The following is a 25,987-nucleotide window of genomic DNA, read 5'->3' on the forward strand; positions in this document are numbered from 1 at the left end:
CTCTGCCACTTGCTATCGAGCTATCGATATGTTCTTTGGAAGCCAGCTGTTCAAAACATAAAAAGTGACAACACTTTTTGCATTACAAATCAAATGTTAGACAATATTTGAGAGGTTGAAATGTACGCATTGGAAAGATTTGTGCTCAAAATAATTTGTTAGTGTTCGCTGTTATCTAACGCATTCGCTGTTATGCTCAAAATGGCACTGTTGGTGCGTCAACTGTTCTGTAAAGCCAATGTAATATCGATAGGAGCACAACAAGCGGTTACAATTTGTGTGCAGAGTTGCATTTATACGTTGGATTATATCGGGTTATAAGAAAAAATAATTAAAATAAGTGCAATAACTGCACGTTAGTGATTAATTACAGCGAAAATGCAAAGTTTGTCTACCAAAGTACGCGACGCGAATCTAACGCAATTAAGCTGTGCACGCATGAGCTTTGACTGGCCGCTAAAACTTATAAAATGCAAATAATTTCAATACTTTGTATATAACACTTACTTCAATACTTCGTTTACAACCCGCACGCTTGACGTAATAAGTAATATTAAATATCAACACCGTTTAAAATGATCACACGGTAATTAAGTGCATTTCCAATCTTGCGCGTCTTTGAAATTTTCACCAAGTCGTTTAAGTGTAACCGTGGTATGTGTGTAAATTTTAAAATATACTAGAATTGTCACCGCGCACATATAAGCAACGAAAGATAGATGGCGCCAGTGCATGTGTCCAACTGAAAAAGGGTTTGTTCAATAACATTTGTTAATTAACTAAGATCCCTAAAGAAAAGAACGTAAAATGAAAAAAGTTCTCATTAATACTACTGAAATTGGCAAAAGGATATGCCCAATTTTAAAATTGAGCTTTTAGCCAAGAAATATTGTAGCAAAGATTAAGGCGCTTATAGCAAGAAAAGCGCTGAGTAACGCAAGCTTAATGTAGGAGCTTTTGCAAAACTGTTGCGACTTTGTTAACAGAGCCAGGCTGGTAGACAGACAGGCGGCTAACAACTTGTTGTGTGAACAGATTTTTTGGAGGGGACGCAAGTTCGTTGCAAATTCAAATTCATTCGTCAACAGACTCTCGTGCGATTCGGTTCAGCTTCAGCGCTCTCTCTCTGTCTCTCAGTGTGCCTGTCTCAGACTGTCAGCTTTCAGGCAAAAGCAACAGCAGCAGCAAAAGCAGCTTAAACACTAACATAGTAGTCGAGCACTATAGCATCACAGCGACAGTGACAGTCAACGATTTGAACGTGAAGCGGCAACAACAGCCAAAGAACATCCAAGAGCCAAAAGCCAAAAGCAACAAACACTTAACGCGCGTTTACGGTTAGAATTTGAAAAGAAATATACATATATACCATATATATACATATATATATATATATATATATAACGTACATAAAAGAATATCGTGGGTGCGTGTGTGTTTGTTTGATTGTTCCTCTTTTCTTTTTTTTTTGCTGTGCCACAAAAGCCAAAAAGGTGTTTGCATTCGACAGTTTTGTGCCTGTTTCGGGTAGAAAGTTTTTGAATTCCTCGTTTCAAAAAAGAAGAAAAATAAATAAAAAACCGAAATAGAGAATCGGGTGGAACGCATCAATTTCCTGCTTGGACCTGTCAGCAATCTAAAAAGCTACCTGGGATTAGCTGTGACACATAATCCGTAAATTACAACAGCAATAACAACAACAACTTCCTTAATAACAGAAACGAGAACAAAAAAAGAAAACCCTAAAAAAAGAACGGTAAGTCTAAAGAAATAAATTGACTATATCAATTAGGACTTAAGCTAAAGTTGAAGAGGCAAGAATAAAAAATTGTTTAAGTAATTAACTTAATACTTCACATTTCCAGAAAAGAACAAGAAATGATTATTATTTAAGATCTTTGCATAAAATTACCAAGCTTCAACCTAAGCTTATGCTTCGACCTTGTCTAGGGAATCTTTTATGTTCCCATATAGTTTATCTATCAACCGAAAATAAAGTATATATGTATGTATATATTTGTGAAGGGAAAAAAAACAACCAATAAATTTGCCACAGATTCCACTTGAAAGTATGCTGCCTTCAGAGGGCGGGATTGAGGTTTTTTTTTTAAGGACTTGGGGGAAGGGCATTTCCACTTCATTAATTTTGCGCTTGAAAAATATGTGAGTGAGAGAGCGCAAAAGAAAAACGTAAACAGCAAAAGGAGTTACGACTAACTGTAACTTCAACTGTCGTTTTTCCCAAAACAATTTTCAAGCAATTTTACTTAATTGCCTTCGCAGATAATAAATCATTTTCTTCGCCCGTATACGCCTGATTTGCCTGCCCCCCGCCCCACCGAAAAATAAAGCGTTCATGGCCAACGAGCTGAGCTTAGTGACCGATGGCAGTCAGATGGATAATTTTTAAGGGTCGAGTAGACAAGGAGAGGGGGGTTGGGGGTGGTGGCACAAAGGGGTAGTGTCAGCTCCATGGCAAGACCTTTTAGTTGGCCTTAAGATGCTGGTTGCTCCTTTCATTTTTATATTTTTGTTGCGACGTTATCTGTTTTTTGCTAATTAACTTGGCTGCTTGTCGCCGCACGCCAAACACGCAAACAAAAGAGGAGGGGACGCGATGAGGGGGCAAAGATGCAAAGAGATAGATACTATGCTGCGTTTTGTATTTCTTTGGAATTCGAAAATCTCATTAAAATGTTCGGCAAGCGTTGCCTTTTGTCGCCACGCGATGATGTCAAAAAGAAAGCAACAGCAACGACAACGACAAAAAACCCTTTGACATAAAAGAAAGTAAAGCAACAACAACAACGTCGACGACAATGACAACAATCAACGACAATTGGTAATAGGCGATGGAAGCCTCAACTTGGTATTGGCTTTAGCTTTGGCTTTGGCGGGTTACGAACTGTATTTTATTGTAGTTGAGTTTTTTGCATCATCACCTCTCGCTCTCTGCCGCACTTAGCGAAGTAGTAATGCCAAAGTTTTTGCTGCGGAATAAACGACGAACGAAGAGTTTCAGTCCTTTAGCTCTTTGCTAAGCCAACTAGGCGTATGCGGAATTTAAATAAAATTCTTGCTTGCCAACGTTTATTTACGTTGCGGCTGGCAGTTTATCTTGCTGTGTGCTGTGTGCACGTGTGTGTATGTGTGTGTGTAAGTATCGACAACATATACACACACATACATATATCAGTGTGTGCGTGTGTGTGTGTGTGTATAGAAAGTTCTGTTGCTTATCCTTCTTCAGTTTGCTGGCAATGTTTCTTCAGCTGCTGCTGCTCCTTCTTCGGCTAAGTAATTGCGGGCAAAAGTAATGACTGATGTCGGTTTCGCAAACACAACCTTTGCTTGTTTTAGCAAACACAAATGTGCTCTGATTATGTGTTTGAAATTCTTTTTCGTTTTCGTTTTTCGCATCGTTTTTGTTTTTTTTTGTTTTTATTTTTTTTTTGCCAACAAATACGAGAATGTTTCTGTTCGACGTCGTTGTTGTTAACGACCCAACGGAGTAACGAAATGCGAGCATATACAATAATTAAAACATAGCTGCAAGTGTAATTATGTTATGTGGCATTAAAGCACTTTCCTACATAAATATATGGCAAAACCATCTGTTTAATGGCTTCGATCTCTTGACCGATTCCAGCTGAGCTCAGCTCTCAAATAAATCAAATTGTTCAAAGCATACTTTAAATGTATTTTATAGCTTTCAATTTATGATCTATTACTCCAAACGTATAACTATAATTATTATTTAATTTATTTGAATTTTTATTCAATTTTTTACAATTAAACAAATAATTAAATTGCTGTGTAAAGTACTCAAGAGTTTGCTCACTCCGTCAATTCGTGAATTTAACTCTTCTCATTTTTTTGCATACTTTTAATGACTTCAATCTCGATCTGATTCGTACTCAGTTCTACAGTTCAGTTCTCTTCTTAACTAAAATTTGAAGCGTATATTAAATATTTTATTTTCAATATTTCAATTTATATTTACAATTTCAACATTGTGAATTTTAAATTTATAGCTTGAAAACGGTGTACGTCCTTATGATATCAAGTTTGTCCTGAATGAGTTTTCCCTAAAATGTTTTGCACTGGTTTAACTACTTAATAAAACAAAATCTAATACATACGAGTATGTATATATTAAGCATTATATATAATATGTGTATATATGTATATGCCTACATGACTCACATCTTTATTACACGATTAAATTATGTTTTTTTGACGACTGTTCGTCGCTGACCACAATTGAAATAAATAATTCAATTGCTGCATAAAGTAAGCGAATTTGTATACTCGCTACCCATAGGGTAGAAGGTATTATAACTTTGTGCCTGAAGCAATTGTATGTAACAGGAAGAAGTATATAGTATATTCTTGATCAGCGTCAACAGCCGAGACGATATAGCTATGTCCCTCTATCCGTCTGTCAGTCTATCCGTACTTATGAACACCTATATCTCAGAGACTTAGATAGAGTTATAATTTCGACAGCACTTTTTAAGTTTGGACGCAGATCAAGTTTAAAATTTTTACAACACTCACTTTTGGTATCGTAAATTTAAGAAAATTGAATACCAAGCGTTATTTTAATGCTTTTTGCTACATTTAATGCGATCACATAAAAATTGTAGAAATTAATTCATTTTGTATATAATTTTGCTGATAATCTGGTATATTTTGTAATATATGGTATATTTTGAATGAAGTACTATATCAATATACCAAAGATACCATTTGGTATATTTTTAGTATTTTTGTCGTTTATCATTGATACAGTTCTAGAATACCATATCTATATAATAAATATAAACTTTGGTGTATATCAGTATTTTTGTCGTAAAATGAAAAAAAAAATTTTGTAGAATACGGTTTTATTGACCATATGTAGTGGGTGTCTCACAGTCAGAACACTCGATGGTAGCTTTCTTACTTGTTATACTCAAAATTGTGGTACTCATATCCTTCCGTCTGGTCATTTGTTTAAATCATAAAAGCTTCAAGTTCTGTGGTAGAATTTTTATAATAAAATTTAAGTTTTGCAGTTTGCAAGCTATGATTTTAAAATGTATAATAACCTATATTTGTTTGCAAAGTTATAAATATTATCTTTTTATTGACGACTGCCGTTGAGCACAATTCAAATAAATAATTTGATGGCTGAATGGAGAGTAAGAATCTGGTTCGGTCTGATTTTAAATGAGATTCGTTCCGAAATTCTTAGCAAATATTTGTTAAATGCTTTAAAATATGCTTCATTGAAAATGTTGGTTTACAATTTACAATTTATTTTTAATTTCAAATAGATAAAAAATAACTCTAATACTATCATTATTAGAGTTTATTATTTTATTCTTATTATTATTATTACTTCATTTCACACTTTCCTAATGAGTAAACAAAGAAATTCCAGAGTTTCTCACTTACCTGTTCTCATATATATACTTAAAGGAATCGATCTGAGCAATCATAAGTGCAAATTTCTTCAACCTTTTGTAATAATTTTTAAAGTATTGAAATTATCCGCAAACTACAGCCTTGAGGTCAACTCTTTTCCCTATCTATTATGTAAACTGGAAAAAATTCAGCACGTTTTGCTGAAGGTAAATCGAATTTGGTCAACTTACGATATAATGTGCTTTAATGTCTGTCGAGCTGCTGCCACATTCTATTACAAATTAATTGAGAACTGAAATTATAATTGCATTTTATCTTTTTTTTTTTTGTCGTTGTGTGTGTGTTGTGTCCCTTCGTCCTTAAATACACCAACACATACATTCGTGTATGTTCAGGTGGCAACATCTCTGTGTGTGTGTGCATACTGGAGGCGAAAAATAAAAATTATAATTAAATAACACAAGCGAATTGGGACGAGTTGAGTCGAGTTAAGTTCAGTTGAGTCTGTGGGGCGGAAGTCGAGAGGAGTGGAGTGGAGTGAAGTGAGTTTTAACCAGTTAGGACAAACAGCTCGACCAGAGAATGTGGCCATAATTCACTTGACTGCCACCAGAGTTGACCAAAATGTGTCAACAACGGGACCAACGGGCTATAATACTACACTCTACTCTATGTACACTTATATGAGAACTAAGTAAAGTCTCTCACTGAGGTAGCAAAAACATGCCACTAATGGCCATGCGTGCAGTGTTCTTCCTCTTTTTTTTTTTGTGGGCTTGTGACAGGCGGCTGTCATTTGTAATGTGTTTGTGTGTGTGCTGCGTGCTACAAAATACAAGCAAAAAAAAAAAAAAAAAAGTAGTATCATGTCTCGCAACAATAACTCATACAAAAACAAAACATAAACAATGTGACGCCTGCACATTTGCAAAACTGAAAAGAGAACTTGCAACACACACACACACCCAGAGAACATTGTTCATAAATTTGTGAAATAAATGTTTACAGACATTTTGCACGATTTGTGTGTATGTGTGTGTGTGTGTGTGTGTGACTAAAGTGAGTGCTCATTCAAGGCACTCGCTGACATGTTTTTTGCATGATTTAAAGGCGCCAAAATTCCAAATGCAAAAGTTGCACTCAAAGACGACAGCGATTTCTTTATGTTCTTTTCATTTTTTTCACTTTATTTGTGGTAATTTCGCTTGCGATAAAATAGCTTACATCGTGACTTTGAGCGCGCCTTAAGGTATGCAACACTTTTTTCTTGCCGAATCTGTTGAGTGCGTTTTAAAGTGAAAGGAAAGTACAGTTGCATTGCATATTAATATGCATAATTTGATTTAGTTTCTCGTTTTTGCGTTGCCTTTGAAATGCGCAAATTAAACGTTTACTTCATCAACAAAACTTTCAAGAGTGTATAGCAGCAACAGAAGAAGCAACAGCAGAAAGCTGAAAGCTGAAAGTATTTGTTGAACAATTTCCATTAGATTGCGCAGCGCACAAAGTGAATTTTTGAAGTACACTTTGCATATTAAATGGCCGAGAAACATCAATTAAACACTTTTATATTTCTGCCACCTTCCTCCCTCCCCCTTCCCCTCTCCCGTCTAGAGAGTTCAGTCAGGCACTCAGCAAAACATATACAAATAAATATTTCAGTATGAAACACTCAGCAATAGGTCACTGGACCTGCCACCCAAACAGTTCAGTTAGCTAGTTCTGCAATTTTTTTGTGTTGTTGTTGTTGTTGCTGTTGCTGTTGTTGCACCCATATTTACTCGTACAACTCTCACTGAACACCAGGCAGCTAAATGGCAAAACTTTGTAGGGCACTTGAAAAACTGCAGCTGTAGCTGCAACATCGAAACGATGCAACAAAAAAAGAAAAATAGAAGAAAAAAATTGCAAATAAAAATGAAATGCCGGCCAATTGGCTTGAGTGGACTGAGAGTGAAAGGAAGTAAGAGACAGCAATAGAGAGAGCGAGAGAGGGAGTGGCGAAGCACCTTAGTACAAAGTGGTTTGCATTATACTCGCACTCGCACTCGCATTCGTATCTGGTCTGGTCTGGTCCTGTGGAGTGCCTGGAGTGGCAATAGCAATAAAAAGGTCCAGCTGCATAAATGCATCTGTGAGCTGCATCATTAATGCACTTTTTGAACGCTCTCTGCATTCTATATTATACACTCGCTGGCCAACTAACACAGCAGCAACAGCAGCAGCTGTTGAACGTCGAACGACGTAAGAAAGCTGCCAAACAGAAGATTGAACTTAGCCCGAAACCATGTGCACTCGCACTAAGAATTAATAACGAATCGTTTCAAGTGCTTGTTGCACGCCACCAAATGCAAGTTTATACGAGTAGCTACAAAGCTTGTAGCAATTTCATAAGTCACTTTTAAACTAATAGTATCAATTTACTTGTATAAGAATTGAAATAAAATAGGGATAAACTATTTGGAAAATATTAAAATAAATATTTTAAATAGTGGCAGTGTTTAACTTAATAGCAACTAGCTGTAAGCTAAAATAAAATATAAACTCGTTTTTGTTTAATTAATTAAATTGTTGACGCACTTAATATGTTTATTGACTTTAAATTGCCATCGATTAAAAAGTAAAATTCAAGGTGATAACAAAATAATTATTATTTTAATTTAACTTGTTAGTAAATAGCTGATCTTGAGCGTTGATGGTTTAGTTAGTAAATGGTTTAGTTAGTGAATGTAACGAATTTAATATAATAATAATCAGAGCAGCAAGGAGAGGTTGATAGAGTAAGCTGCTGTTAATCATCTGAACTAAATGGCGAATCAAGATTTATTAGTCTTCAAGCTGCATAAAAACTATCAAATGAAACTTCAGCTTACTTTACAAATCCCAGAAATATTATATACAATACATATATCTTTAATACATATACAGCAATTGTATTTCGAGATTCTTTTTTAATTTCATCGACAAATTCTTATAACATCTATCTACTTGAATAGGACATCCTGAAAGCTCTCTTAACAACTGCTCTTAACTCGAAAACGGAATCGCAAAATAACGGGTTTTCTTTTATATTATCTGTGTGCAAGCATTCTTCGCCCTTTTTCAGTTTAACTGTTATAAACTTTTTAGTACCAATAGATTACAGTAAAACGTAGGAATCTACTACATTTCCTTCGAAATTTGAAAATGAAGAAAAGTTAAGGAATTCAATTAATACTTTACATGACATTTTGTTAGTACAATTTCAAATAAATTAATAAATTTCTTGATCAAACTGTGGTATGTGTAATTTAATAAAACAAATAAGAAATCTGCACGACTGTGAGATACCCTCTACCCTTTTTGAGTAAATAGTGCGGTATTTATTTTAAAATATACAAATTTAATATACCGCAAAATATTAAAAATATACCAAAGGAAAATTGCATTGAAAATAGAGCATAACATGCAAAATATACTAGATTGTTAACAAATACACTAAAATATCGATGACGATATTTGGTATGTTTATACACTATTACATTCACAATATACCATAGAGTACAAAATATACCAGATTGTCAACCAAAACAACTAAGACCTCTAGTAAGTAGGATTTCTTTAATAACTTCTACGATTTTTATCTGAACGCTGCCGAATTTCATATTACTTCACTTCTTCAAAAATAAGTAATTATCTGGCTTAAATTATACAATAATTTCAAATATTGTCAAAGTTGTATTAAATTGGAATGATATATGTGATTTGTGTTAGTGAAGAGCCATATCTTTTTCATAAAGTATGCTTTAGCTTTGGATATCGAATAAGTCGAGCCAAAAGGCCTTTTGGACCTCTAGACCTCTAGGTGTGTGAGAGAGATATTTAACTGGGCTGTGTTGTTTGTGTTTATTGTTTTGGGCACGCTTAATTTGCCGCAGTATTGCTACTTTTTTTTGTTTGTAGTTGTAGTTGTAGTTGTTGTTGTAGCTTTCTTTCTTTAATTACACTCTGGTTATTGTGCGGGGCGCTGTTTGCCCTTTTTGGCCCGCAAAATCCAGCGAAGGGCATCACGTAATATGGCAGCCGACTGTTTGCCTGCTGGCTGGCCAAATATTTTACGCTCGACGTGGCAGCAGCCGCAGCAACAGCCGCAACAGCAGCAGCAACAATTGGGAAGTTAAGTGAGCTTGCAAGAACTGTGGCAACAGCAGCTGCAACAACAACGACACAGTGACAACAGCAACAGCAACAGCAACAGAGATGGCCGCACAATGCGACCCGTAAGCACGGCTCGCAAATACACACACGTACACAAGCTCACGCCCACGCCACGCCCATGCCCACAATCACACACACACATACACATTCACATGCTCATGTACAGCACAAAGCCGCTAGCAATAATGGCCATGAAAAGCGCGCCAATATTTGCTGGCGAAAACCCGCAACCAACATTCAGCCCCCATTTCCCTCCCGCCTTCGTCTTCGTTTTCGTTTCATTTCCATTCTCACAGCCTCAGTTTCACATGCCCCAAATCGCCAGTTGGTAGCGCAAAAATATCATTTACAGTTCACAATTGTCAAAGAATACTGTGGCATGCTTTATTTTTGCATACCCGCTACCCAAAGAAGCAGAAGACTATGGGAAATATGTGTAACCGATGGAAACAGCCTCTGTTAACTTAATGTTAATAGTCCAATGTTAACTTTATGTATGTACTTGTTTTTAAGAACTTGACAAACCAACATCAATTAAATAAATCAAAAGAAATAAACCTTAAATGTGTGCTATCAACACTTAACTTGCAGAAGATCTATAATAAGTTTTAACAATTGAATGTTAAGGTTATGATGTGAAATAAAGTGGAATGTTAACTTGTGCAAACATATACTGTAAAATATACTTATGTTATAAGTGGAATGTTAACTTTTCACTTGTTGTTAATAACAACCAATATAAACAAAATGATTGCAAAAAACTCTTTTTTTTATTTACTGAGTAGAATAAATAAATAATTAATTTATATTCAAAGGTATATTTTATAAATTATAGAAAAATAATGCTAATTAATAAGTTCTAACTTAAATCTTTGACATCATAAAGTTACTTGAAACTTTCAATAATAAATATGACTAAATGATCAAAAGTCACTGTTAAATACGTGTTGTTAACAGACACTGTATAACAATAACAGTGAAATGTAGAAACAGACACTGTAAAGTAAACATATGTTACCAGTTGAATGTTATGTTATGCTTATACATATATGTGACTCTTTAACAACCTAACAAAAATAAATAACAAAAACAATAAACTAACTTATTTATTGAAAAAAGTTAATTTATGATTAAATAATAATTAATATTTCAAATAAATAAATGTAAAATTTAATTTACAACATTATATTCTATAAAATGCAGAATAACCATAACTTTCCATTAGTTAAATTACATTTGTTTTTTTTTGTTGTATACTTTAAACATATTTAGCAGGTGTTTCACCGTCGTGCATACCCCACTGCAGCACGTGTGGTATATGTGGTCATGTAGCTGTGTGTGTATGTGTGTGTATTTGCGTGTGTGTCGAGTATTGGTTTGTTTGGTCGCTTGATGCGTGTGGGCAGTAAGCGTTTGAATCTCACTATCTCTTCCCTCTTCTCTCTCTCCCTTTCTCTCTTTGTCTTTGTCCTCTTCGATCTCGCATTCGCATCGTATTTGCATTGTGACTTTTTAATTGCATGTGCTGTATTGTTGCCCCTATATATACATATGTACGTACATACATATATAACAAATAGTACATCTATGTACCACATATAGAATATTTATGTTCGCTCTGTGCTTACGGAGCGCATTTAAGTTAATCAGCTTTGTTTACTTGCGCTTCACCATTTCACCTATTCGGCAACGTTGGAACAATGCTTTTCCATTTTCTGCATAGCTATTAGCACAAGAAAATGTGAATTCTGCGTTTGTTTTACGTTTTCCTCGGAAGTGACGAGAAGCCATTGTTTGTTCGCCTTAAAATTCCAGTGAAATATTCTATTTTTGGCAAGCATTATTGGCGATGTGTTTGCTTAATGGTGAGCTATCCATAAATATGCATTTTTAAATGTGATGTTGAATTTTTAGCTGCGGAAATGTTTGCCTTAAAGATGCCATAATTAAGAAATTTTCAATCGAAGTTGCGGGGATCTAAGCTTCAAAGCATTAAAAATAATTGTTAATTTTTTTCAACATAATGTCTGATTACATTTAAGATTTTTCTTTAGTAAAGCGATGATTTTTTTGAAGTAATGTATTACATTATTTTATGCTATACATTTTATTAAATTCTCTGTATATTTTCATTTATTATTTTTGCCTTATTTTTTTGTGAAATTGCATTTCTTTCTTACGCATTTTTTTCCACACACATACGAGTATCACAAAAATGAAAAAGTAAAATTCGATTGACCAATAAAACCAAACACTGTGAGTAATTTAATTGGAATTGTGCGAAGAATTTGACATAAGCTCGTGGTGCAAAGAGGCTTTATTTATTTCAATAATAAAAATTAAAATATTGTGCGTATTGCAACCAAATAGATTTAACAAGATTTTGAATGTTCATTTATCGTTGTGGTATTTTTACTTTTTTTTGCAGTTGTTAAATCGCTCAATAAATAAGTTGTATGGAACATTTTAATCGTAGCTAAGAATATAAAATGCCACAGCATTCGGTCATCAATCAAGTTAATATATAAATCGTGGACTTTGTGGAGTTTTTCACAGTCGCACAATAGTGCAAATTAGTTTTTATGTGGCAGCTCGCTCTTATCCTTGATCCCTTTTCCAGCTCTGGCACGTGCCCCAACTATAGCTATAACTATGTAGCACACACACATACACACACACACACACACACACACAAAAGAAGGAAAATCGAAATCAAGGTTCTATAAATATCAACAACTTGGCTGCTGCTGCTGCTTGTTGCTGGCTGTTTGCAGAAACTTTTCGTTGTGTTCGCTTGCCTGCTAAGTTTTGAAGGATATATGTATGGTAGTTAGTGGGCGTGGCAGGCTGAGTGGTTGGTTCGTTGGCTGGTCGGTTGGTTGGTTCCACTACGCGGCATAATGCATTCTACTGCATTGATTGGCTTGCCTCGGGGGAGCCTCGCATGATGTGAACAAAATGTCGTCAGCCTACGCTGCGTATGCTTGATGACTTTGAGTGGTTTTTACGAAATTTTGGACTGCAACAGGCAACAGGCAACTGGCAACTGCTTTGCAATTGTCTCTTAAATGCAATTGTGTAATTGCAATTGCAGTGCAACCCTTTTGTTCAAAACTCCCCAGAGAACAAACTCTCCATCCCAATCCGAAACCCAATCCCAAGCGTAGCTAACTAACCATCTGGCAATGTTGATTTTCCTTTTCTCCCTTTGTATGGATTTTTTCATCATTTTTATGTTTTTTTTGTTTTCTTTTTTTTGTTTAGTTTGCCGCTCCCAAGTGTATGGCAACAAAATGCAGTTTTGCTGCAGTGCACAATTCACTTATTGCCAGCATATTGGGTGATTTACTTGACTCTTTTCAACAGGTGCAGCTGTGTCCTGGCCAAGCCAATAAAACAATGCAAACAACAACGAAAGATTATCTCAATTTCGAGTTGGTTTTAAATATAAGGCAAACAACTTGTATCTAGGTTTTATAAATACCTGTCATACCTGTTTTTGTTTGCGGTCCAAAGAGCATTGTTGAAGTGTTATTGTTAAGCTACTTTTCCAATTTATTTTCAAGCCAATATCAATTGACAGCAACCGATTTTAGATGTTCAACTCAAGTTGAAATTTTATGAAATAAATAATAAATAAAGTGCAATGTTAACTATGCAATTTATTTAGTATTGTTGATAACATATCCTTAGAAACGCATTTTAAAAATTCAAATTTTTATAAATTGGAATTTGATAAAATAGAAAATTTTGTAAAATTTGAAATAATACTTTATGTAAAATTTAGAAAACATTCAACTTAAAATTACTGCTCATGTAGCCATTTATTCGATTTTTATATTGCTTTTATTTACTAAATGAGATACTAAAGTCAGAAGCATACAAAATTTCCATACTGCGTTTAAATTAATAAAAATGGAAAAGAAATTTTGAAAATACTAAAAGATAAACGAAATTTAAAATAATAAAACTTTTGTTGGGCAATTTGAAATACACTTAAATCAAAGTTTAAAGAAATACTCAAACGGAATAAAATAAAATGTGCAAAATAAATTGTGTATAGTAGTAAAATAAATGCAAAGTTCTGTGTGCAAAAAAAACAATTTCCTTTTGCTGCGAGTCTCGAGCAACTCTCTATTGATTTGGCAGTCAGTTTAGGATTACAGATCACTCAATTCGAAACTAAGCTAAGCAGCGTACCCTAATAATGAACACAAATTGTGCTCCAGAAATGTGCGCCTTGGAGTTACGCCCACAGTCATGGAGAAGGAAGTTAAATAAGGATTCAACTGATATGAATTTGAGTGTGAATTGGGGACACGCAAAGCAGCAAGTGTGGAAGGGGCGAGAGACCTGAGAGATAGAGAGCACCCAAGTGAGCAGTCGGCGACAGTATGAATGAATGAATGAATAAGTTCATGGCATAGTAAGGGTGTGTCTCTCTGTGTGTTTGTGTTTGTGTGTGTATGTGTGTGTGTGCTGGGGTCGCAAAGCCATAAAGTGCCCAAGCCCAGGGGTCAAACGCACAAACTGGCCAGCAAAACAGAGGAGTGAGCAGTGGGAGGTGTGGTGAATATGGCAGCAAAATAAAAAACAAGTAAGAAAGCTGGAGTCGAGTGTGCTCGACTTTGAGATACCCGCGGTATTATTCTGAAAATATACCAGATTAATATACTGCAAAAATACTAAAACATACCTAAGGCTATAGTTGGTATATTGATATACTACTACATTCAAAATATATCATAGCATAAAGTATACCAGATTGTCAGCCAAAGCAACTAAAACCCGTAGTAAGTGATTTTTCCATACAAGAGTATTTATTAAATATATTCGACAATTTGTATCCAACTAAATTGTAAGGAATGAAAAATACTATAGTTCTGTCCCATCCGTGACCGGCGGAAGTGGGCGTGGCAAAATTTGAAATAAACTTGATCTGTGTGGAAACATAATAAGTGCTGTCGGAAAATTATATATCTATTTCTAATAATCTCTGTGCTCTAGGTGTTCATATGGGCGGACAGCCACCTCTGTTAACTCTGATCAAGAATATATATACTTTATAAGGTCGGAGATGCCTCTTTCTGCCTTTTACATACTCCACTTCCTGGAGGCACAAAGTCACAATACCCTTCTACCTTATGGGTATCGGATATAAAAAAAGGGACGCAACACACATTGCGTTTAGCCGCAGTTCAGTTGAGTTTAGCTGGAGCGTGATGCTGCTGTCTATTTAAAGAAGTGTATCTCACTTTTTGCTTGCTTGTTGCCTTCAACACGACACGAGTGTATCTGTTGCATGTATGTTACATACGAGCACCTGGAGAAGCAGATGTTTATACTATGTGCATAGATAACTGCGAGTACAACAGCGACGTCGGCGAGTAGAAGTGTCGAAAAGTGTTTGGCTCTAAAGCGTTTCGCAGCCACTCTCAGCGGCACTTGTCGTCAAGGTCGGCCAGCGTTCTTAACAATTTTCCAAAGTGAGCACCGAGCAGACGCTCAAAGGATCTGTCAGCAGTCAGCAGTCGGCAGTCGGCAGTCACAAGGACTTTTAGCGACAAACTGTTGATATTGAATTGCGGTTAGAAGTCGCGCCACGTTGACCAAACAATGCAAATTGTTTGTTTCTCCCACAGTCTATCTATCTATCTATCTTTCGCTCTCTGTCTGTTTGTCGGTCTGTCTGTCTGTTTATCTGCCCACTTCTTTGTTGACATAACGTGAGCTGATTTCCCTTTGATACAGTATGCCATACAAAATGTGAGAAATAGATTTACTGTTACCCTTCCAAATGCCATGGGCCACATATACATGTGTGTATGAGTGTGTATACACACCCATATCCACACCCACACCCACCCACACACACACACTCAGAGACTACTTCGAATAGCCGCGTCATCACCTGTTTATTTGACATTGGCATATTCATTTCATTTGTCAAAATGTCCCTCGAATCCAATTGAAAATGCAATGTGGATTTTGCGTCTACTCGCCTCTGTGATTTTGTGCCTGAATTAACATAAAAGAAGCATGTGTAGATGCTACTACATAATAAATAAACATTAAGTGATTCTATGTGTGTGTGTGTGTTTATTTCGAGTATTCGTTGTACTCACACTTCGTATGCATTTGCTGCTAATTCGTCTTGTTTTATCGTAGATTGCAACAACTTAAAAGCATTCAGGAGTAGCCTGTAAAGCTATCTTTAAACTGTAGTACTTAGTATTTTAGTATTCTGAAGGTATATACTTTTTCTTTTTCTACATCGAGCTTACAAGTGATAAAACATATGAATTAGAGTGTTAAGGCATCATTATACTTTAGGATTTAGTAGATTTTAATATATTGAAAACATGTACTTTATCTCTGATTATTTAAGTATTTAAATTTATTGTCTCTTCGTCAAAATTATATTTAACAAAAAGATACCATAATACTTAGTATTTCTTTTACTTATATGTATATATTTTAATTTTCTTTCTTTACATTGAGTTTATAAACTACAAAACTGAAGTATACCTCAGAACTTGGTATTTTTATATACTGAGAATATATATGCTTTATCACTTTATTCAAATTAACTTTTACTACATCTAAACTATATCTAACAAAAACATTCCATAATTTTTAGTACTATATTATACTGCAAGATATTGAGTTTATAAATTACAGAACTGAATAATGAATAGTCTGTGTCTATAGAATGGAAAGGCAGAACTTAGTATTTTCATGTACTGAAAATGTATTTTCAATGAACTTCAACTACATCAAAATAGTTTTAGGTTTTATAGCGAGAATAATGTGAAAACCATATCCTTTATACTCTTTCCTTAGTTTTGCAAGAAAACTAAATAGCATCTCTCAAAATCTTACCCATTTCCAACTGAGATAGTCAGCGCAGTTACAAATACTTATAGTCTGAAATGTTTCCGCTCGAGTTGGCTCGTTTGCCTCTTGTTTATTTGCAACACTGTCACATTAGAGACAGTTAGAGCTCAATGCCGTTGCTTGTTGTCACTTAAGCGCTATGCTGAGGATGATGTTAACAATGTGCGCAAGTCTGTTTAACACGCTGTCATCAAGCCGCCCTCTTCCCCCATTCTCTTACCGTTTCCCCTTCTGGCAGGGAGAAGAGAAGGAATAAGTGACCGGATAATTTGCGTGAGCTGATTCCGAGTACTCGACAGCAGCTTAATTGTTTTGTTGATAAAATTGTAACATTGGCTAATGACTAATTGAATTTTCTAAGGCCAAGCGAACTTAGAAGTTTATTATTCTGATGTTTTAAGTGGGCAACAAAATAACTAGTTGTGTATGCCAAAAATGCAAATGAAATGCAGAAATATGTAAGCATGATTTATGTAAATTTCTTGCTCACAAGTAAAATAAATTTGTTATATTATTTAACAGTTCATTCAAGCATGCTTAGGAGTTTGGTAAACAAATTGTTAGGAACCTAAGCATAACAAAGTTAAATCTAAACATCACATGCTGCAGTACTTTTGCATAATAAGAGCTAGAGAGTATGTATGTATGTCGAGAATAATTGTCAGGCATAATTGTGCAATTATTGTCAGATGGCAGTTGACAAAAGTGCAAATTGCTTTGTTGGGTTAAAGTTGAAAAATGTCTGTGGCACTTCCCACTCTTAATAGTTTAATTGTGCAAGAGAACTAAAGTGGTCAAAGAAACTGACACGTTGCAAAAAATGTTATGCTAAATATACGAAAACACTTTAATTTATTTGATTTAGTGAAATATGCAATTTATTTATTTTGAAAATTTGAAATAATGTGAACAAGTGAGAAATTATTGAAGTGTTTAAAAATGAAAAAGTATTCAACCAAAAATTAAGTATACGTTTTCAGTATTTAAAAATACTATTCTTTGAGGTGTTTAAAAATGGAAACGTATTCAACCAAAAATTAAGTATACGTTTTCAGTATTTAAAAATACTATTCTTTGAGGTATAATCATACCCTTTTAGTCTATAGGAAGCCTATTTGAATGAAAAAAGTATATATTTGTAGTATAATTAAATACTAAGTACTAAGGTATACTTTTGTTAAAGCAAACACTATGTATTTTGCAGTATAATTATATTCTAAGTTTCTTATGCCACAAGTTAAAATATATTATGCTGCAATTAAAATTGTTCTTAAATTTGTATAAACTGAAATGATGTGGAAAAGTAGCAATTATTAAAGTTTACTTTCTTTAGAAAGACTTTAAAATTTCATTTTCAAAATGTTGTGGAAAAGTCAAAAGTGATAAAATATTTAAAATAATGACAATAACTTATTTCTTTGTAAATTAAAATATCAAAAGTAATAATCATATAACGTTAATTACGTTGTATTCAATGTAATGTCAAGAAGACTGTGCTCCTTAAACAATTCTAAGTAATTGAAAAACTATCTGAGAGTATAACAAAGAAAGGAAACTTGCCAGCTTTAATGAAATTAAATTATAATCGATGATGTAGTAGTATATAGTATATAACTACTACGAATATATCTACAGGGATGTGGCAAAAATCTTTGTTGATTGTTGATTGCTTTTCATTTAATTTGGGAATAGGCCTTTGTGGATAGCAGCGGCAACAAGGCCACTCACTGTTTTTGGCTGCTGTTTGTGTAATTGGCAATTTGCAAATTAAATTGAGAGCAATTATGGCCGGGTTTGGTTATTGTTGCTCTCAAAACTTTTGGATCTACTATTAGGCGAGGCAGCAAAAGCAGCATGGAAATGGAAACGAATACACAAATGACATGAATAATGCACAAGCTTTAATTTTCATTCAATTAAAACGGACGAAAACAATCGAAATCCAAGCTAATCCTGACCCTCAAAACTGAACTTCTCAAATGCAAATGCAACGCAAAACGTAAGGAATGAGGACCTCATCAAGAAGTTATGGAGCATTCAATGAAACTTGATGCTAAAGTCAATTGTTTTGTTAATTGAAATGATGGCTACATTAATTAGACCAAAGAGAATTGAACTGCGTCGTAAGCAACAAACACGCATTACATAAATATTGTTTGATATCAAGTTTCCCACAAATAATTGATTAAAATAATAATATTTTACATTCGCTATGCCACTGTTCGTTGCTTTGCATATTTGAATGAATATTCAAAACCGTGTGACTAAATTTAGCGTTGTCGTAGAATATGTTTTTCTACCTTTTGCCATGTTATTTATTTATTTATTTTATTTATATTTTTTTTTGTGTTTCGTTTGAGTTTAAACCAAGTTGCTGCTGTGTATAAATAAATTTGTATTGATTTTGTATCGTTCTTATTTAATAATACTCGCAGCAGCAGCAGTAGCAGCAGTAGCAGCAGCAAAAGCAGCCGCATGTGTGCACACTTGTAGTATTCACATCGCTCTCGTATTTCATTCAGCTAAGTTTTGCAAAATTGAAATTGACTCGAGTGTCAGGCAATTGATTCAATTACGTGTTACACAAGACAATTTGCGCGTTCAGTTCGTTCAGCGATTTGCTAGCAACAACGCAGAAAATAAAAAAAAAAAAACGAGACTAATTCATCACAGTGATAATTAAATAAGCATGATCTAGTGGAAGTTTATTTTGCGGTTTTTCTTTTTGGTTGAATTTCAATTTAAATTATTTATTTTTCGCTGGTCGCCTAAAAGCGGGCAACACAATTTTGTCTCGATACACATTTCCGCTAGCTAAATGTCAGCCATTTTGTTTTAGTAATGCGGCTGTCCAGAAAACATGAACAACCCTGTCCGTTCTCCCATCCCCTCCCTCGCTCTCGCTCTCGCTTTCCACCACCACCACCGCCTTAACTTAACCCCGTCGCTGGTGGCCTGCCCAAACGCTTTGGCGGCAGCTCGCAAAAAAATATTGAAAATTTATTTATAGTCAAATACGGTACAGTGCACCTGTTTGCTGCGGGTAGCTGCTACTGTTCTTGTTCTTCTACTTGTTTTTGCTTTTGTTGTCAACACTCTTAAATGTGAGTGTGTTTGTGTGTATACACAACAAATGTTTGCTGTTGTTGTAGTAGCTGGGGTGTAAAAAATGATTGAGTGCTTGAACTCAACTTTTGTGCTGCCGCCTTGCATCCGCTCGCATCGCCCGCCGCCCGCATCCAACACATTCTGCAGAGCGTACACGCATCCGGTTACCCTGTACTCTCTATTACGCAGTGCGCAATTGCTCTTTGCAGTTATCAATTTAAATGTGTTGTGTTGAAGCATTTAATATTGTTTTAAATATACCTCAAATCAAATTGGAGATACAAATAAAAAGTAAACTACATTTATACTTAATAAAATTACATTTATTGCGCAATGAATTCACACTTTTGTTTAGCACTGTGCTTAAGCTCAGCTTAAATAATTGAATTGAATAACTTGCTAAGCCTAACGTAATCGAATACAAATTGTGTCTATCTTACTTTCTACGCTTAATCTTTTCTTGGTAATAAACTGTATCATGAAACTAACTTTGTCATTTTAATTAAGCTCAATAGTTGTGGAAATGGTAATATAATAGAATGGGAAATAAACTGAAGAGATACTCAAATGTTAATAAAATACATTTAAAAAGTGATTTAGAAAATCATTAAAATTTACATTTCGATGCCAATAAATTGTGTGATAAAAATAATTACTTCTAATATTTAATATTGCAGAATTGATTTGTATAGATTATGAATATGATACTTTCAGAAAATATTTGTATGGTTTATTTATGATATCGATTGGTTGATAACTGAGTATATTTAATATACCATATAATACATGTCGTATACAATATAATACTAAATTACTTAACATTAATAATTCAATGATTTATATATGATACAAATAATTATTCATTATACTTGATAGCTAAGAATGAAGTTCTCAGTTTATTAATATGGCTAAAACAAGTGAGAAATAGAAATGTCTGTAAATACCCAGTTTTGCTGTACTGTAAACTTAGTTATTGTTATTACAGGGTATAGCTGAGTCGTGCATAAATGTATTACGCAATTGCTTTGGGGAGAGGTTAAAGCTGAAGCTAATGTTAAGCTGCTCGTCGCTTTTAAGTTGTATTGAAGGTAGCGCTTCATATTTTTGACTATTGTTGTTGTCGCTGCTGTTGCTGTTGTTGCTGTTTGGAGAACGACACAGGAAAATTACCAGATAACAGCCAGAAGCTGCCTAAGCCAAAGGGCGGCCACTGTCAACAGGGCGATGCGATGCGTTGCGACTCGACTCGACTCGACTCGATGTCTGTCCCTCTTTCGACTGCCGAGTCGACTGCCGACTGTCGCCTGTTGTCTGTCGTCAGTCTTTGCCTTCCAGCCAGTTTGTTTGTATGCACTTCAATAAAAATTTTGCATACGCTTCAATTCACTTCACTTGCCACACGCACACACACACGCACGCGTGTATACACACACACACACACACACAAGGAGAGAGAGTGATACGCAGACATACGCATAAAGGGCGACGGCAAACAACGCACCTGTAATGCCTGTAACGCCCTCTGGCGGCAGTCGCACGAAAACATTGCTTTGTATTATTCCGTCTGGCATTTTTCGATTATATCTGTATGTGTATTTGGGTGTGCGAGTGCCTGTGTGTGTGTATGTGAGTGTGTTTGCCATTGCTGTGTGTTGCTTTGCCTTTGCTTTCGGCTCGTTTTTCAATCTAAATGTCAGCACATCTAAGCACGTGCGTGTATCAAAATGGCAGCCACTACAATGTACGTGTTTATGTGTGTGTGTGTGCGTATGTGTGAGTGTGTTAGTATGTGTGGGTGCGCGTGTTGAAGCAAATTACTCGACTGAAGTGCGCACTTGAAGATGAAATAGCCAAGCAACTGACACGCAAGCAACTCACTCGTACTCGTTGCTCGCATCTTCTCAGCATCTTCACATCCCTCATCGTCATCAATAAAACGGTAAATGCTCACTCACACACACACGCACATACACACTTAAACTTGAATGTGTGTGTGTGTTTCCTTTCCTAATTTGCTTAACGCAACTTTAGCCACTCGTTATAGCGTCTTGCAACTGCTGCTGCGTTGTGCTGCGGAAGCACAAGTTTTCTTGCCCAAAAATGAAGTCAAGCAACAACAATTTATGGGTGTGGCAGTTGGTGGCGGGGAAGCAAGGGAGAGAGGGCGGAGGCGTGTCATAAGCAACAAATTTCAAAGAAATGCAAAAAGCGCTAAATGTGCGTTCGCAGTCGTCATCTTGAAATTATTTGCCAGATTAATCTGCAGCTGGCGCCAAATTGGACGACGTTGTTTTTTTCCAAAGCAGTGACAGACGTGCAGATATCCTGCATTCAGATTGAAGTCAGATAAATTATAAATTGCGTGTTCGTATGATTCTTATGAACAGCTAAGGCGATTGAATTAATTTCAATCTATAAATATCTCAGAAAATATAAATGCTGGAAAAACTGTTTTAGCTTTCTCAAAGTTTAATTGTATTTAAAAAAAACAATACCACGCATTTTATAATTTTTTCTGCTGAGTCTAATTCTTAATAAATTCTTTGTTTCTGCTTTGCATGGAAATCAAAATTTTAGCAATAATTCTTAATTATAAATTGCGCCTACGCACGATCAACATCACAAGCTAAGATGCTTGTATTACCTTCCAATCTTTATCTACAAATATCCCAGAGAATAAATAAGATGGCAAAACTGTTTTAGCTTTCTCAAAGAGAAATGTTATTTTAGCAAAAAATACCATGATTTTTGTGCTTTCATCTGCTGCGTCTAAAGTCAAATTTAACAAGTGAAAAAGTTAGAGTCGAGTAAGCTTCACTGTGAGGTATTCACTTCATATTATAAATAAAAACAAAACTATGAAGTATTTTTCTTAAAATATACCAAAATAATATACAAAAATACTGAAATATATCGAAGGTCTGAATTTGATGTTAAATCTAGAGCGCAAAATGCTAGCAATGATTGTATTAACATAAGTGAAAGTTCCATGCCAAGTATTTACCATTAGTTAGTTTGACTTGTTTACTCTTCACACACACTCACACACATACATAAATCCTTCACCATCTTTTAGTTATTCCTATTGAAATTAAAGAGTGTGCCAGTAAGCTTGTTTACAGTTTAAATTAGAAGCTGCAAAAGCAAATAAGCAGCTTGAGCAGCAGCACGAGCACGCTGCCAAAGTCTTTGAGACTCGCTGCTAAACTTTACAAATTAACTAACACAACTCGACCAAAGAAAGACTGAAAGAAAAACAGGCAACAGCTCAACAACTCTGGCAAAGACTGGACTGAACTGTTGGACTCCTCACATGTTGTGTGTAAACTCGTTAACTGTTGTGTGCTGCTTTCTGTTGATTTTGTTTTCGGGTTTCTCCTTGAGGGTGAAGAGGTTGAAGAGGTCTTCTATTTACGCAAGCCTGAGTGCAGAATTGTGGTTGCAAAATTCCCAGATACCAGACCTCGCAGACTCGCTTGATGTTGGCCATCAAAATCAAACATGCAAATGCCAGCAGGCGACAATTGAGCAGAACATTTTCAATTATGTTCAACGGAGTCGTTTAAAATCAATATTATTATTATTATGGTGTGCGAATGTTTTGCATTTTATAATTGCCTTCTTGCTGCTCCCCCTGCTGCTCTCACTTCATCAGCAGTCTTTCAATATTTATAGCAATTTAATTGCTTGGAATTTCAAAAAGCAATAGCAAAAAAAATTGTAATCGCTGAATATTAAACAATTAAGATTAATTAATAAATAACAAAACAAAAGCAGCTGTTGAATATGAAAATACGCTCTATTTATTCTTAGGGTCAGCAATAAATAATTACAGCGGCATTTTGAATATTTAAGTGTTTATTTATTAGGAAAGAATATTATTTACAAATGTGAAGTATTCAATACAATTCTGAAATAGTGAAATTTGTATTATTTAAAACGAAATGTTAAAGGCAAGTGTAATTAAAATAGAGTTCTTAAAAAAAGGTAAAACAAATTAAAAGCAATTTAAAATCGAGTCCTAGTTGCGTATTTTGCGGCCCATTGGGAGACTGAGAGCGAAAGCAAGTGGGAGTTGGAAAAGCTTTTTTGTGGATGAAAAATCACACACACTAGGCGACATTTAATCTTTTTCCCCATAGAGACACACACACTCACATTGTACATAGAACATATTGTACTTTTATGTACATAATAATACATGATGGATGATGTTGACAAACGCGCGCAGTTCTCTGCACGGATCAATACATTTTTAAAAGTTTGATTGATAAATATTGAAAAATGTCATTAAATTAATTGCGCTCTATCTGTGTGTGTGTGTGTGTGTGTGTGTGTGCGTGTGTGTGTGTGTTGTTGCCTGTTGATTCAATTGGTTTTAGCCAATGTTTCGTGCAATTGATCACGAAAGAAACGCTCTAATTGAATCAGGAAATGCTGACAATCTGGTATTTTTTGAGTTCTATGGTATATTGAGAATGTAGTACTAATCTATATACCAAATATAGTATATATTGGCCTCTATGGTATATTTAGAATGTAGTATTTAGTCGTATACAAAGTATAGTATATTTTGACCTCTGTGGTATATTACGAATAAAGAATTTCATCGATATACAAAATATGGTATATTTTGACCTTTATGGCATATTTCGAATCAATAATCGATTTGTCGATATGATTCATCGATATACCAAATACAGTATATTTTGACCTCTATGGTATATTTAGAATGTAAATATACCAAATGCTTGGACCTCTATGGTATATCATCGATATGGAAAATATGGTATATTTTTACATCTATCGTATTGTATATTTCGAATGTAGTAATTATTAGATATACCAAATATGGCCTTCGGTATATTATTGGTATTTTTGTGGTATATTATTTGATATATTTTGGAAATAATACCGCACTGTTTTGCTTATATTCAAAATGGGTAGCGGGTATCCTACAGTCGAGCACACTCGACTTTCACAGATATTTGTATGTAGATCTTCCCAATCAAAGCCATTGCAACGCTACAAAATCATTTCGCTTGCTGCCACTGACGATGACGATGACGATAGCGAGATGCAAGTGATGGAACAATGATTAGCATGCTAATAATGTCGAGAGCAGCAGGCTGTAACTTGAGCGCTCCTTTTGATTACTACGCCCCAGGCTGTTGACCCAGAGAGCGAGGCGAGCAGCCAAGTGAACCGTCTCTCTCTCCCTCCTCTTTCTCTCTCTCTCTCTCTGTTGGTGTACCCGAAAAAGCCAGTCAAAAACAAGCATGAAGAGGCCAAAAAACCGCAAAGGTGAAAAACGTAGCAAAATAAACTAATCGAAACGCAGAGAACAGCGGAGAAATGAAACAAAAGAACGCAACGGCAACGGAAAAGCAAAGCAAAGCTAAACGGAATTCAAGTCACGACATTTGTGCCGTCACCTGAGGGCGAAACGCGTTTAAAATTCAACAAATTCGCCACAGCAAAGGCCACAAAGTTATCGCTCGCAGCTCGGACATGGCTATATAAATATTATAAATGTATATATACTACTTCAAATTTCAGACGACAAGCAAGAGAGTCAGGTAGTTAGTCAGTCAGTCAGTCAATCAGTCATTCAGTCAGTCAGCAATTCAAAAGTCTACCCTAGGGAGATAACCGCTTTAAGGTTCACGAAAGCCAAAGCATTGACCCATTTATAATACTCGAGCCCGCTGCTCACTCTCTCTCTCTCTATATCTCTTTCATTCTCTCTCTCTCTCTCTCTCTGTTTACATCAACAACAACAGCTTTACTCACAGTCCATGCAACAGGCACTCACAATGTTCATTTTTTCGTTGCTGTTGTTTTATTTTTTTTGTTGCAGGAAAATTGAATCAATTAATTTTGGAAGGCATTTTTATTTGAATTTTACTTTGAAGCAAACCCTCTGAGGAAACTTTGTTTCAAGTTTAAAAGCCAGTTTACAGCAAAAGTGAGAGAGAGAGAGAGAGAGCACTTGGTTTTTGGCTTGGGGCTAAAATACGCGTTAACTGCAGTAACTCATTGTGTTCCATGGAATTGTTTTAGAAAATATAACAAATAAATGAAATAAACTTCGGCACTATATTGAAATAGTAATTTTTAAGCTGATACACAAATGAAATTGAATTGTTAATTTATTTATAGTATTTATTTAGAATAGTTAGATATGTATAATTGAAACTAAAGTAAGTAAGAAAACATAATACATAATACTGTCTGTCTGTCGGTAAAAGTACAATTTTTATTTACTCAAATTATTTTTTCATAATTTTACTAAATTAGAATATTACTTAAACATTATGCGCATTTTAAGAATTTTGTGATTTATTTTCCTTAAACATTTGTTGGGATTTTT

At 35.0% G+C, this 25,987-nt stretch overlaps 1 protein-coding gene across 2 annotated transcripts in view; it reads left to right on the forward strand.

Moving 5' to 3' along the window:
* Positions 1-1,060: 1,060 nt before the first annotated feature.
* LOC133848120 (uncharacterized) overlaps positions 1,061-25,987 on the forward strand; it is a 63,251-nt gene continuing 38,324 nt past the window's right edge. The window contains exon 1 of one of the 2 annotated variants that reach the window (XM_062283517.1): positions 1,061-1,760. The gene's annotated coding sequence lies outside the window, so the exon portion shown is untranslated. The remainder of the gene's footprint in view (positions 1,761-25,987) is intronic. The other variant, XM_062283516.1, reaches the window with a different exon arrangement.

Source organism: Drosophila sulfurigaster, chromosome X, assembly GCF_023558435.1.
Source record: "Drosophila sulfurigaster albostrigata strain 15112-1811.04 chromosome X, ASM2355843v2, whole genome shotgun sequence".
NCBI classification, from domain to species: domain Eukaryota; kingdom Metazoa; phylum Arthropoda; class Insecta; order Diptera; family Drosophilidae; genus Drosophila; species Drosophila sulfurigaster.